Here is a 12,063-nt window from a genome sequence, read left to right on the forward strand (position 1 = left end):
CGAAACGTCAATACGACACCAGTCCATGCATTCTCGTCTCTCCTTCGACACTATCTCCCGAAGACCGTGGCGAACTCAGCTCATGTTTTCCGCCATTCTAAATCGTCGATCAAACTTTCCGGAAAAAACTGCGTAAAGTTCATTCTTTATCGAAAGAAGTTGCGATAAACGTTTCGAGTCGGAAGACGGCCCAAAGGGACCTAAGACACGACTCGAGGACCATCTCGCGATTTCTTAAACAAAAACCGGTAAACCATAGGACGGTTTACGCTTGGTTCGCAAGGGAAAATAAATGTCAAGTTTCCGCGGATAAATACAAAATTTTGAAGATAATTACGTAGATCAGAAAAAATGGAATATCTCCATTTTTTTGCTATGACGGCTTAAGGGCAGAAGAGTAAAAGCGTAAACCGACCTTGGAGCGAGTTTATAAGGAGTCCGAGGCGAGAGTCATAGGGAGAGAACTTTTTCAGTGCAATTTAGGCATATTTCCGTTTTTGTTATTTCGAGCTGCGACTCAATTAGGTTTAGTCGTCTTAGGGTTGCTAGAACTAGGAATCTCGCTGACAGCTCTCGAGCCCAGGCTTATACCTTGTTGTAACGCTCAAACACAGATTCAAAATAAGATCTACTTTGCTCTCTTCTCACGATTTTTATACTTTGTCGTTGATATATCGTGTTCGGATTGCTTAGCATGTGGTATTAACAGATCTCCGGGACCTCTGGGAAATTAGGGTTTTCCTAATTTCCTAATTTAGACGGAAATCGACAGTGCAAATTTCGGTTCCCACAGTTTGGCGCTAGAAGGAGGGGGGGGGGTACGGATCAATCTAACCCGCAAAAGCCACATCACGCGAATAACGTGCAGACTCCTCTTAACGGAGGCAGCGGCACCGATCTCCACACTCCAGCAGCGGACATATCCGCAGCTAACGCACCAACCAACGCCGCGGCGCTCGAGGAGTTTAAAAAGATGTTCGCCACCTATGAAAAAAGGTCGGAAGAACAGGACAGGCTCGTGAGCACCTTGACAAACAGGTTGAAACCTTAACGGCAAGGACTCGAGCAATCCGTCCCCGCGGAACCACTAAAGTCCGCGGGAAAAGACTCGACTTCGCTACCCCACTCGATAGACCTGGATTCGCGCGGGAACGACCTTCGGGTCAAAACCCTAGCGAAAAATCTCCCGTCGAAAAGGGGAACTCCGAAAGTCCTCCGCCTCCCGCAAAGGATTCGGAGGATAACAAAGTCTAACGCGTTGACCTGGATCCTATCGATGTCTCCAACAATAGCGATGAGGACGTCGACAGACATCCAAGAAGGACCAGAAGCCGATCTGCTCGAGAAAGTTCTCCGTTCGACAAACCAATGACGGAAGAGGAGGAAATCCTCTATTGGAACGAGCAAGAAGAGCTAGCTGAAAAGCAAACCGAGCTCACTCGCAGTAAATGCCGAAAGGCTCGGAAATCTGCTGACGAGACGTCGGATATCCGTGATCTTCGCGACTATATCACCAAGACTGCGGCAGAAGTAAGAGCCGTAAATTCTCAAATCCATCACGCTATTAGGGCTGCCCCTGAGATCGACAGGCTGCTGGAAGGGGCTCGGAAGACCCCCTTCACCACTCGCATCTCAGATATGAGGGTGTCCGATCCGGGAAAAATCGAAGTACCAAGGTATGACGGTACGACCGATCCGAAGGCGCACCTTCAGGCTTTCCACATTACGATGGGAAGAGCGAGACTGAAGGATTGCGAAAAAGACGCCGGCTATTGCCGCATGTTCGTCGAGAATCTGGAAGGAGCAGCTCTCGAATGGTTCGCACGCCTTAAGCGAAACTCTATCAGGAGTTTTCGACAGCTCGCGTCGGAATTTCTCAAACAATACTCTATGTTCATAGATAGAGAAACTTCCGATGTCGATCGGCCGATTCAAGCTGGTGATGTCCAGGGTCAGTGGCAAAGTGGCCATCGACGCGCTCAGAAAGACGCTCTGGTACAAGTCAAAATTCAGAAAATGGATAACCCTCGACAAACGCTCTGGTACAAGTCGAAATTGTTAAAGCTTGAACCGAGCTGAACATGGTATCAATCTGTCTTGAACCGAACTGATATGAGAGAACTGAACTGAAATGTTATGAACTGAGTTGAGTTTCTTCTTGAACCAGACTAGTGAACCTTATGTTCCAACTGTTATGTTTTGAATTCAGATGGCCAAGGAGAGTATTCGGATCAGCCGGATCCTTGTGATGGTTCTGAACCGAGAGTGATCTAGAAGTGAAGTGTGATTAGCTTGAGCTCGAGTCTAGTATTCCTTAGCCAATCTCATGGATTTAAAGGTGAGTCTAGATAGATGATGAATGAATTATGAAAGAGTATGCATGATTGCATATTGAATATAGCTGATTAGTTAAGAATTAATCATGAATTAATTAAAGGATAATCATTGATTAATTAAGGATTAATCATGGATTAATTAAGGAGTAATTATGGTTGATTGATTAAGTATTATCCCTTGATCTATATTTATATATGAAGTATTTATCTAGTTTAAATACTTAAGAATTAATAAGAATAATTCTTTGAGGTTATCCCAAGCCTTAGTACTTGTTCTCAAGTACTAATCTATAAGTATTCTATTAATAAGTGTGAATCATGTGAAGTCTTATTGTATACTCACTCTCCCGAAAGTCCCGCATTGCCGTGAATTGGTCCTGCGATATGGATCAAGGTCATGAAGACACGATGATGGGGTCGCACCCTGGAGGCCGTGTAACTGCATGCAGCGTTAGATGTTCTATCTTGGAATATCTGATGGAGATGATGGTTATATTTATTCCTCGTTAGGCTCGGTTAGCCTTGGTGGTTTTCCGGGTTTAGCATATATAAATATTAAGAGTATGAGTGATTGGCGGGTATCGTGGAGGTGATGTTTAAGATAGATTCACATGGATGGATTGAGAGGCCTTATAATTATATTAATTATGGAATATAATTTCACTGCATTCAAATGGTGTCGCTTGCTCGGGATACTATTGATATGTGTTTGGGTGTGGGATTTGACTCACTGAGTAAACTAGTTACTCATGACTCATTTGTGATGCAGATAACCAATTGGCGGGAGACCTTACTCTAGGACGGGAAGGAACATCATTAGCCAGCGGTAGTTTTATTATCCTTGCAAAGTCATTTTGATATATCTTATGTATAAGATTTGTTGATCGAAAACCTCGAGGTTAATTTATAACAAATTTTGTAAGATGCTTTTGATTGATATATAAAGAATGTTTTTTTAAAGTACGGGTTCCATATGATATTAGTCCTTGTCCGGACGAACTAACTATCGGGTATTGCTTTGTCGGGTTGAAAAGCCTAGAGTTATATCCGATAGGAGCGTTGGTGTTCTTTGGTTGTTGGTCTAAGGCGATCAGAAGTATTCTGAGAACCTCAGATCGACAATCGAGGAACATCGACCGTGTCATTTCCGGTCATCTACGATCGGGGGTGTCACAAAGGTGGTATCAGAGCATGGTTATACGATGCTAGAATGGGACTTGTTTCAAATGTTTTTCGAGTCAAAATGAGTCGCAAGGATAACTAAGATTTGCTGGCTTGTTCCTTCATTTTAGGATAGATAGTCCTGGGTAGTTACCTAACAGTGATCTTTCACAGCATAAGCACCGAGACAAGGTTTGAACGGGTGACCGTACTTACCGATGTTACTATCATCAGGCTCGAGTTTGCTACCCTCATGGTGGGGTTCACTACCATCCTGTTAGGAGTCAATAACCTCATGTCTTCCTGCCGTTCTTTTGAGTTCTAGTGGAGGATGCCAATTCTTTAGAGAGATATATGAGACAGAGTTGATACATCGAATACATCTCCGGACTCGTGTGTTATCGAAGTCAAGGTGGGTGTTGTTTGTGATCCGATTCAGAGTGATTCGACTACACATGATCACTCAAATGCACTTGTTCTACCTTCTGCTCATGTTGATCCAGTTTATGATGAGCCGTACCAGGACCAGAGCCGTACAATCCTGAATTGTTCATCATTTGTTTTAAGCTTAGAATTGATAGCTCGACTTTATTACAAGATGGTAGAAGCACATGAAGCATTTTGTTTGCAATGAGACATCATGAAGCTTATGATGCAAAGAAGAAGAAGTTGGGACCATAAGATACTGAAGAAACACTAAACCATTTGAGGTATACTTTGGCTTGAGGTAGATTTGGGATGAAACACCCAGAGCAAAACATTGACGTGGCCAATGTTCAGAGAATTACATGAAGGATTTGGTAGCAAGCTATTTGGAGATGAACGCCATGAGTTGTTGGTCGAGAGTCAAGAATTACTTCAGAGAGGTGAGATCGAGTTGGACAGATCTCGAGAGTTCAAGAAGTAGAATTTTCAACACAAGATATGGGACCGATTGAAGATTCAGTTTACGCAGTTGGTATAGTGGGATGTTTCCGCCAGGAGGTTCAAGTCGAGTTAATCATATACAGCATCGAGATATGTGGTCGAGTGAATTTCATTCATCGATTATGGTTTGGAGAATAAGCCAAAGATCATACGGAAATTTTTTGGGAACTTAGCCAAGAATTTTGGAGTAGATAAAAGACCATGGAGTTTCAAAGCTTCGAGGAGATGTTAGAGTATGACGTGAATGTTAAAGAAGCTATTATTTCTGAAGAAGTTAACCAAGTCATGCAGACCGTTTATTTTCCAACCGCTGCAGATCAAAGGCCAGTTTCAAGAAGTGAGTTAAGTAAGTCATTGGGGATGATTTTGGGTGTACATTTCATCAGATCAAGATTGAGGACCTTGAGCCGTTATGGTTGTGACTAGCAAGGACAGAATGGTCGTGATTGTCAAAGTGTGGGAAATCCTGGAACGTTTACATCATTCGCGCTTAAGTGGTTCTTGTGAAGAGTTAGGATTTCAGGTTACCCTTCCTCATGAAGTTACCCGATCTATGTTACCTATACCTAGGATATCACTTGTTGAACTTGTTCGCTTTTCCTTACCGTTAGTCCACATCCAAGTGTTAGGCTATTTGGGTAGAGCCTACACTTTATAGTTTCCTGGACCGTCAAAACCCCTGAAAGGTCCAACCACAGGTTCGCTTCTTATCCCATTGTGTGTTGTGTGCATTTTTAAAATATTATGAATGATTGAAAAAAAATGTGAATTGTGATCAAGATGTCGTAAGAGACCTTGCCTATGGATGGAATTTTCCGTCCATATTGTGTTTGATTCGGGAACCACACGTAGTTGTAGTTCCGGAGTAGCGTCATAGTTGTAAGCATGATTCACTTTAGTGAATTTAAGTACCCATTCTTATTCCTGGAAGTATTGGCTGCCAGTTAAATTTTATGGCATGCCTTTCCCCATTCCATAGTACTTCCGTTAGAGCGGTATGTTTCTATCTAGAATGAGATTGGCTATCTAGTTACCGAGCCCAATTAGGATATTAAGGAAAGAAGTCTTTTGAAGAGGATCAGTTATTGTTGGCCTACAATGGTATACTACTAACTGTTCGAGTATCACTCAAATCAGTCTGGCGTGTTGAAGAACTTTTGGGAAAACGGTGAAGAAGTGTAATCTAGTAACTTGATCGTTTAAAAAGTAGAAGATGAAAAGGAGTAGAGTAGAAGACAGTCTGATAATCAGGGAAGATGAAGATGTGTTTAAGGCATTGAAAGGATGGTCGACATCTAAAAAAAGTAACATGTTCAGTATTCTTGTTGAACATGAAATCACTGCAATAGCCTACGGATTTCACCAAGTGGTTCTTGTTGAGTTCTAGTAGTAGTTAGAAGATTATGAAGAGCATTTCAGATAGATCAGAAGTGTAAAGAATACTGTAAGTGAAATCATTCTTGGAATGGGTGAGTGTGTTTATTTGAGAGTAGCACCCCTGGTCTGAATCATGTTGGCGTGATTGATCGTGCATGTTCTTGTTTGATTGTTGCACGGTTAATCAAGTTAACATTGACTAGACTGGAGATGTTACATTCACGTAAGGCACATCACCTCACGTTCCAAATTTCATGTTGTTGTTATGGGGGAGAGCCAGATAGAAAAGGTTGAGAAGTAATAGTCTACAAATACAAGATTGTTAGAAAAAGTATGCAGACCGCAGTTGACAAGAATTGTGCAGAGTAAAGAATTTGGTTATCTTGAAAGTGGCTGCTCAGAAAAGAAAGGATCGGTTGGGGGAATCAAGGGATCGACCATGAGTTGTTTTGATATGGGCAGATTAAGATAAGGTCAGATCTAATATCCAGAACTCCTTTCAGAGACTGTTCAGTAAAGAGTGTACAGCTACGTTTTTAGAATTCGAAGACGAATTATTTTGAGGGGGGAAGAATGTAATAACCCTCACGAGAAGATAGAATTTTGGTCGAGAAAATTCTTTAAGATCAGTTTGAAGATTGATCGATCAGAATTTAAATAAAAATCGACACGGTGAATTAATCTTTCGACGGGCTGTCTTTTGGTCAAAAAACCATCTCTTGATGGTTCTGGTCGAGTGTTAATTATTATTGTCGATTTTTATTCATGCTAGGCGAGTTTATTCAGAGCAGGACGAGATTCGAATGATGAAAAATATTTAGTCGAAACAGTCCGAAAAATATCGACAAAACTCTGAAAATTATTTCTGAACAGTCACATGCCTTGCACCTTCTAGCCTACTTACTTCCTTAGTAATTAGGTCACATGACCTGCACCTACTTGCTTGCCTGCTTGCTCATTAGAAGTCACATGCTGGTCACAAGCTACTTGCTTCAGTTGCTTATAGCTTTCTTCATGGGAAGGAAAAGTTCAGCTGCTTGTGCTGCTTGGTGTGCTGAAGCATGTCTCCACCTGTCTAGCCTCAGCTTTGCCTTGTGTGGGAGTAAACCCTCATCTGAAGTAACTCCTTATGCTTTAAAACACCTTCTTCTCTCTTCTGGACGTTCATAACCTGCAAGAAAAACCAGAGAAAAATTCAGAGAGAAAGAGAGAATGAAGAGAGAAAAATCTGTGAGAAAAACTAGTTGCAAAATTTAGAAAAAAATTCAGAGAAGAGAATTGAGCATGGACGAACCTTTCTCACCATCCTGTGATTTTAATCAGTGAGTATTTGTGTGGTAAAGAGTTGGAGATTTGGTGTCCTGAAGTTGTGAATTACCCATGTTCTTCAGCCTTTGATTTTGATCGGTAAGATGGTTGTGGTTCAGTTTCTGTGAGAAGTTTTGTTGGTTTGCCTACACTAGAGATAAATTTTGAATAAATCCAACCATGGATTCTTGTGGTGTTGATCAGGTTAATTCGTGGTTAGCTTGAAGAGAGACAACCAGTCAAGTTTAATTAGTTGAGTAAAACCGGTAAGCTTCAGCTTCTTGATTCAGCCATGTTTTGATGAGAACCAATTGCTGTATGTTGGTTAACCTGTCAGGATCAGTTGTCTAAGGTCTTGTTCTCCTCAGTCTTGGTTGGATTATGATTTAATCAGTCTCATAGAACCAGTAGACAAACTGATAAGAATTATAGGAATTAAACCGAACTGATTTGATCTTGTTTAGAACTGAATTGAGCTGAGTATATTCTGATCTGATCTGAGCCGAGCTGTCTATGGTCTGAAATTGTCTTGAACTGATGTCGTCTGAGTATAAGCGAGTTAAGCTGTTGGGAACTGATTAGAACCGGAGTTACCTGAGCATGAACTAAGCTGATATGAACCGAGTTAAATTGTTAAAGCTTGAACCGAGCTGAACATGGTATCAATCTGTCTTGAACCGAACTGATATGAGAGAACTGAACTGAAATGTTATGAACTGAGTTGAGTTTCTTCTTGAACCAGACTAGTGAACCTTATGTTCCAACTGTTATGTTTTGAATTCAGATGGCCAAGGAGAGTATTCGGATCAGCCGGATCCTTGTGATGGTTCTGAACCGAGAGTGATCTAGAAGTGAAGTGTGATTAGCTTGAGCTCGAGTCTAGTATTCCTTAGCCAATCTCATGGATTTAAAGGTGAGTCTAGATAGATGATGAATGAATTATGAATGAGTATGCATGATTGCATATTGAATATGGTTGATTAATTAAGAATTAATCATGAATTAATTAAAGGATAATCATTGATTAATTAAAGATTAATCATGGATTAATTAAAGAGTAATTATGGTTGATTGATTAAGTATTATCCCTTGATCTATAGTTATATATGAAGTATTTATCTAGTTTAAATACTTAAGAATTAATAAGAATAATTCTTTAAGGTTATCCCGAGCCTTAGTACTTGTTCTCAAGTACTAATCTATAAGTATTCTATTAATAAGTGTGAATAATGTGAAGTCTTATTGTATACTCACTCTCCCGAAAGTCCCGCATTGCCGTGAATTGGTTCTGCGATATGGATCAAGGTCATGAAGACACGATGATGGGGTCGCACCCTAGAGGCCGTGTAACTGCATGCAGCGTTAGATGTTCTATCTTGGAATATCTGATGGAGATGATGGTTATATTTATTCCCCGTTAGGCTCGGTTAGCCTTGGTGGTTTTCCGGGTTTAGCATATATAAATATTAAGAGTATGAGTGATTGGCGGGTATCGTGGAGGTGATGTTTAAGATAGATTCACATGGATGGATTGAGAGGCCTTATAATTATATTAATTATGAAATATAATTCCACTGCATTCAAATGGTGTCGCTTGCTCGGGATACTATTGATATGTGTTTGGGTGTGGGATTAGACTCACTGAGTAAACTAGTTACTCATGACTCATTTGTGATGCAGATAACCAATAGGCGGGAGACCTTACTCTAGGACGGGAAGGAACATCATTAGCCAGCGGTAGTTTTATTATCCTTGCAAAGTCATTTTGATATATCTTATGTATAAGATTTGTTGACCGAAAACCTCGAGGTTAATTTATAACAAATTTTGTAGGATGCTTTTGATTGATATATAAAGAATGTCTTTTTTAAAGTACGGGTTCCATATGATATTAGTCCTTGTCTGGACGAACTAACTATCGGGTATTGCTTTGTCGGGTTGAAAAGCCTAGAGTTATATCCGATAGGAGCGTTGGTGTTCTTTAGTTGTTGGTCTAAGGCGATCAGAAGTATTCTGAGAACCTCCGATCGACAATCGAGGAACATCGACCGTGTCATTTCCGGTCATCTACGATCGGGGGTGTCGCAATCGGTAATGTACCTACCCCTCTAAACTGCAAGAAATCATCTCAATCTTTTATTTTGTTTTATTAGGATGCCAAAGGGAGGAGAGAAGAAAACCAAAATCACTCAGACTTTTACCTTTCAGACCTGAAGGAGGAATCCGATCCAGTGTATACCAAGCCCCAAGACAAGCAGTTAAGTCAAATTAGGTTGGAGGTCAGCTTCGGTTCCTTCAAACAATCTCAGCAAGTGTGAACATAGTTGACAGGTTGATCCACTTTAATATCTTTTGTACTATCTGCAATCAGTAAGTCTAGAATGGTGCTAAAAAGTGGTTAGATAACAAAGCATGAATCTAATAAGTTCATTATCCCCTTCTTGACTCAATAAAAACAGATTTTGAAAATATTTTAAATAAGACTCATAAAGGTAGATAAACGTTAGTAATCCCCCCAGACTTAAATTTTACTGTCCCCAGTGTAAAACAGTCGGTGGTAAGGTGAAAATCATAAAGCAGAAGTAGAAAATTTAACAAGTAAGAACGATAACCTGCTCAGTATCGATCGATGCGATGAAGTGACAATCGATCGTTGTTGATGAAGTGTTGTCGATCGATATCGAGATGGTCTCATTGGTCGATGATCTGAGCAATCGTCTACATGGATCTGTTTTTTTTTTTATAACTAAAACACAATATTAGTAGAACCTCCCCCAGACTTAGATAACGCTGTGACCAGTGTATATCCAGTCGGAGTTATGGTGTAAATTAATCATAAGTACTCAATTTAACAAGTTAGAATGATATACCTGACCGGAATGGATGTCGATCGATGTAAACGTGTTGTCATCGGTCGTGGAAGATGTAGCAATGTTGATCGATATCGACTGTTCTCGTCGGTCGATATCATGGCAATCGTTTACTCGGGTCCCTATTCTAAACATCTAACTAAAATCTAATATTAATATAACCTCCTCCAGACTTAAATAACATTGTGACCAATGTTATTCAGCCTAAGATCGGTGGGAGAATAAATCATAAGGACAATATTTAACAAGGAAGAACAATATACCTAACTTTGATGTGAATATTGACCAGCACAGTTAAGTGGCGATCGATACCCTTGATACTCTGTCGATCGATATTAGCTAGCCATCGTCGATTTCTATGGAAACTCGTCTTTCTCGGATCTTTTCCTTGTACCTAACATAAATAAAACACTAAAAGTCTAACAGTTAGTAATATATAACTAATAAAACCAATTAACTAATAATTTTTTTTTTTACCTGAAATCATTAGAAAACAAGAAAAAACAGTAATAAATGAAAATTAAACCATATTTAAAACAAACCTAACAGTGGGTTGCCTCCCACTCAGCGCTTATTTTTAGTCATTAGCTTGACTTCTGGAGATCTGATTTAGTCCGCATAAGAATGAGAACTTGCTCCAAATCAAGTCTCAATGTCTACTCTTTGAAGCTTTATCATTCTTGTGTGAAAGCCTCCTCCATATACCCTTCTCCTTTGTCTATCATTTCAGCAATAAGGAGTGCTTTGAGCTTTGCAAAAGGCTGTGAGAAGCATCTGCTGCGCACTCTGGGTTTTTTGACACCATCTGAGAAGTGGGGAATCAATGACAACTGAGGATCTCCCTTAATCCTTTTCCTCTTCTTCCAATTCCGCCTCTTCTTTCTCCCAGACTTGTCTGATCGCATGGTGGTGCCTCCATTAAAAAGATTCGGACACACTTCAAACTCTTTCTGCTCTGATTTGCGAAGGGTGTCGATCGATGGTATCTGACCGGTATCGATCGATGATGAAATGATAGTGTCAATCGATTTTGTTCTGTTGATGTCGCTCGATGGTACTTCTGCTGGGCAGTTATCTACTTCATCTCTAAATCGCAGCCCTCTTTGAGAAGCTTCTACGTACTTATTATCATCAAATACTCCACCATAGGAACTTAACTCCAAACTTTTATCTGGTGGGATAGGAGATTCAGCTTCAAACACTTCATATGGAACAACAAACTTCACAGGATCATGTATCCTCTTCACTCTTTTGCAAATCCCAACAGCTTCTTCTTCACATAGAGGTGGTCTTAGATTTTCGGGGACAGCAAGGTGTGAGGCTCCAGACGTGTGTTCTTTTCTTCGAATCAGTTATGGTTCAATCATGTATCATGATAGTTCATCCAAACATGGGTGTCGATCGATGCAATCGGGTGGGTATCGAGCGATACAGTTGGGTGTATGTTGATCGATGTTAGACGGCGACTGTAGATCGATGTTGTAGGGTGGGTGTCGATCGATCTCATCAAGTTTATGTCGGTCGATGTCGTCAGCCTTTAAGGAATTTTCCAGACCTTTTCCCGAAGCGAGCTGATCATCAAGCTTCTGCCGAAGCCATTCTTCCAACTCCAGAAAGTCTTTCAGAGTGACTTTGTCGACATCTGAGGTATGATCACAGCTTGATTCATCGATGCTCTCCTGTGTCGAGTTTGCAATGTCCTGAAGACAACTCGATCTTTCAGGGATTTCAACTGGAATCGATCGATGACAAAAGTCTGTGTCGATCATTTCTGAGGTACTGGGGTCGATCGACGATGAGGTGGGGGTGACGATCGATGTTATGGTAAGGATGTCGATCGATGATGAGCTCGTGTCACTAATATCAGCTACTCCTACTGTGCTCAGCTTTCCAGACTCATGTTGCTCATCATCCTCCACCATATATTCCAGCATAAACCTTATCTCAATCTCTAGATTTGCTGCAGCATCATAGAGAAATTTGTTGAGGACGGCGTATCTGATGTCATTCCAGATAGTGAGAGATCCTAGTGGCAACTTCCTGAACCAATATGCTGCTTCTCCAGCAAGAGAGTATGAGAATAA

The sequence above is a fragment of the Brassica rapa genome, chromosome A08 (assembly GCF_000309985.2).
Source record: "Brassica rapa cultivar Chiifu-401-42 chromosome A08, CAAS_Brap_v3.01, whole genome shotgun sequence".
Taxonomy (NCBI): domain Eukaryota; kingdom Viridiplantae; phylum Streptophyta; class Magnoliopsida; order Brassicales; family Brassicaceae; genus Brassica; species Brassica rapa.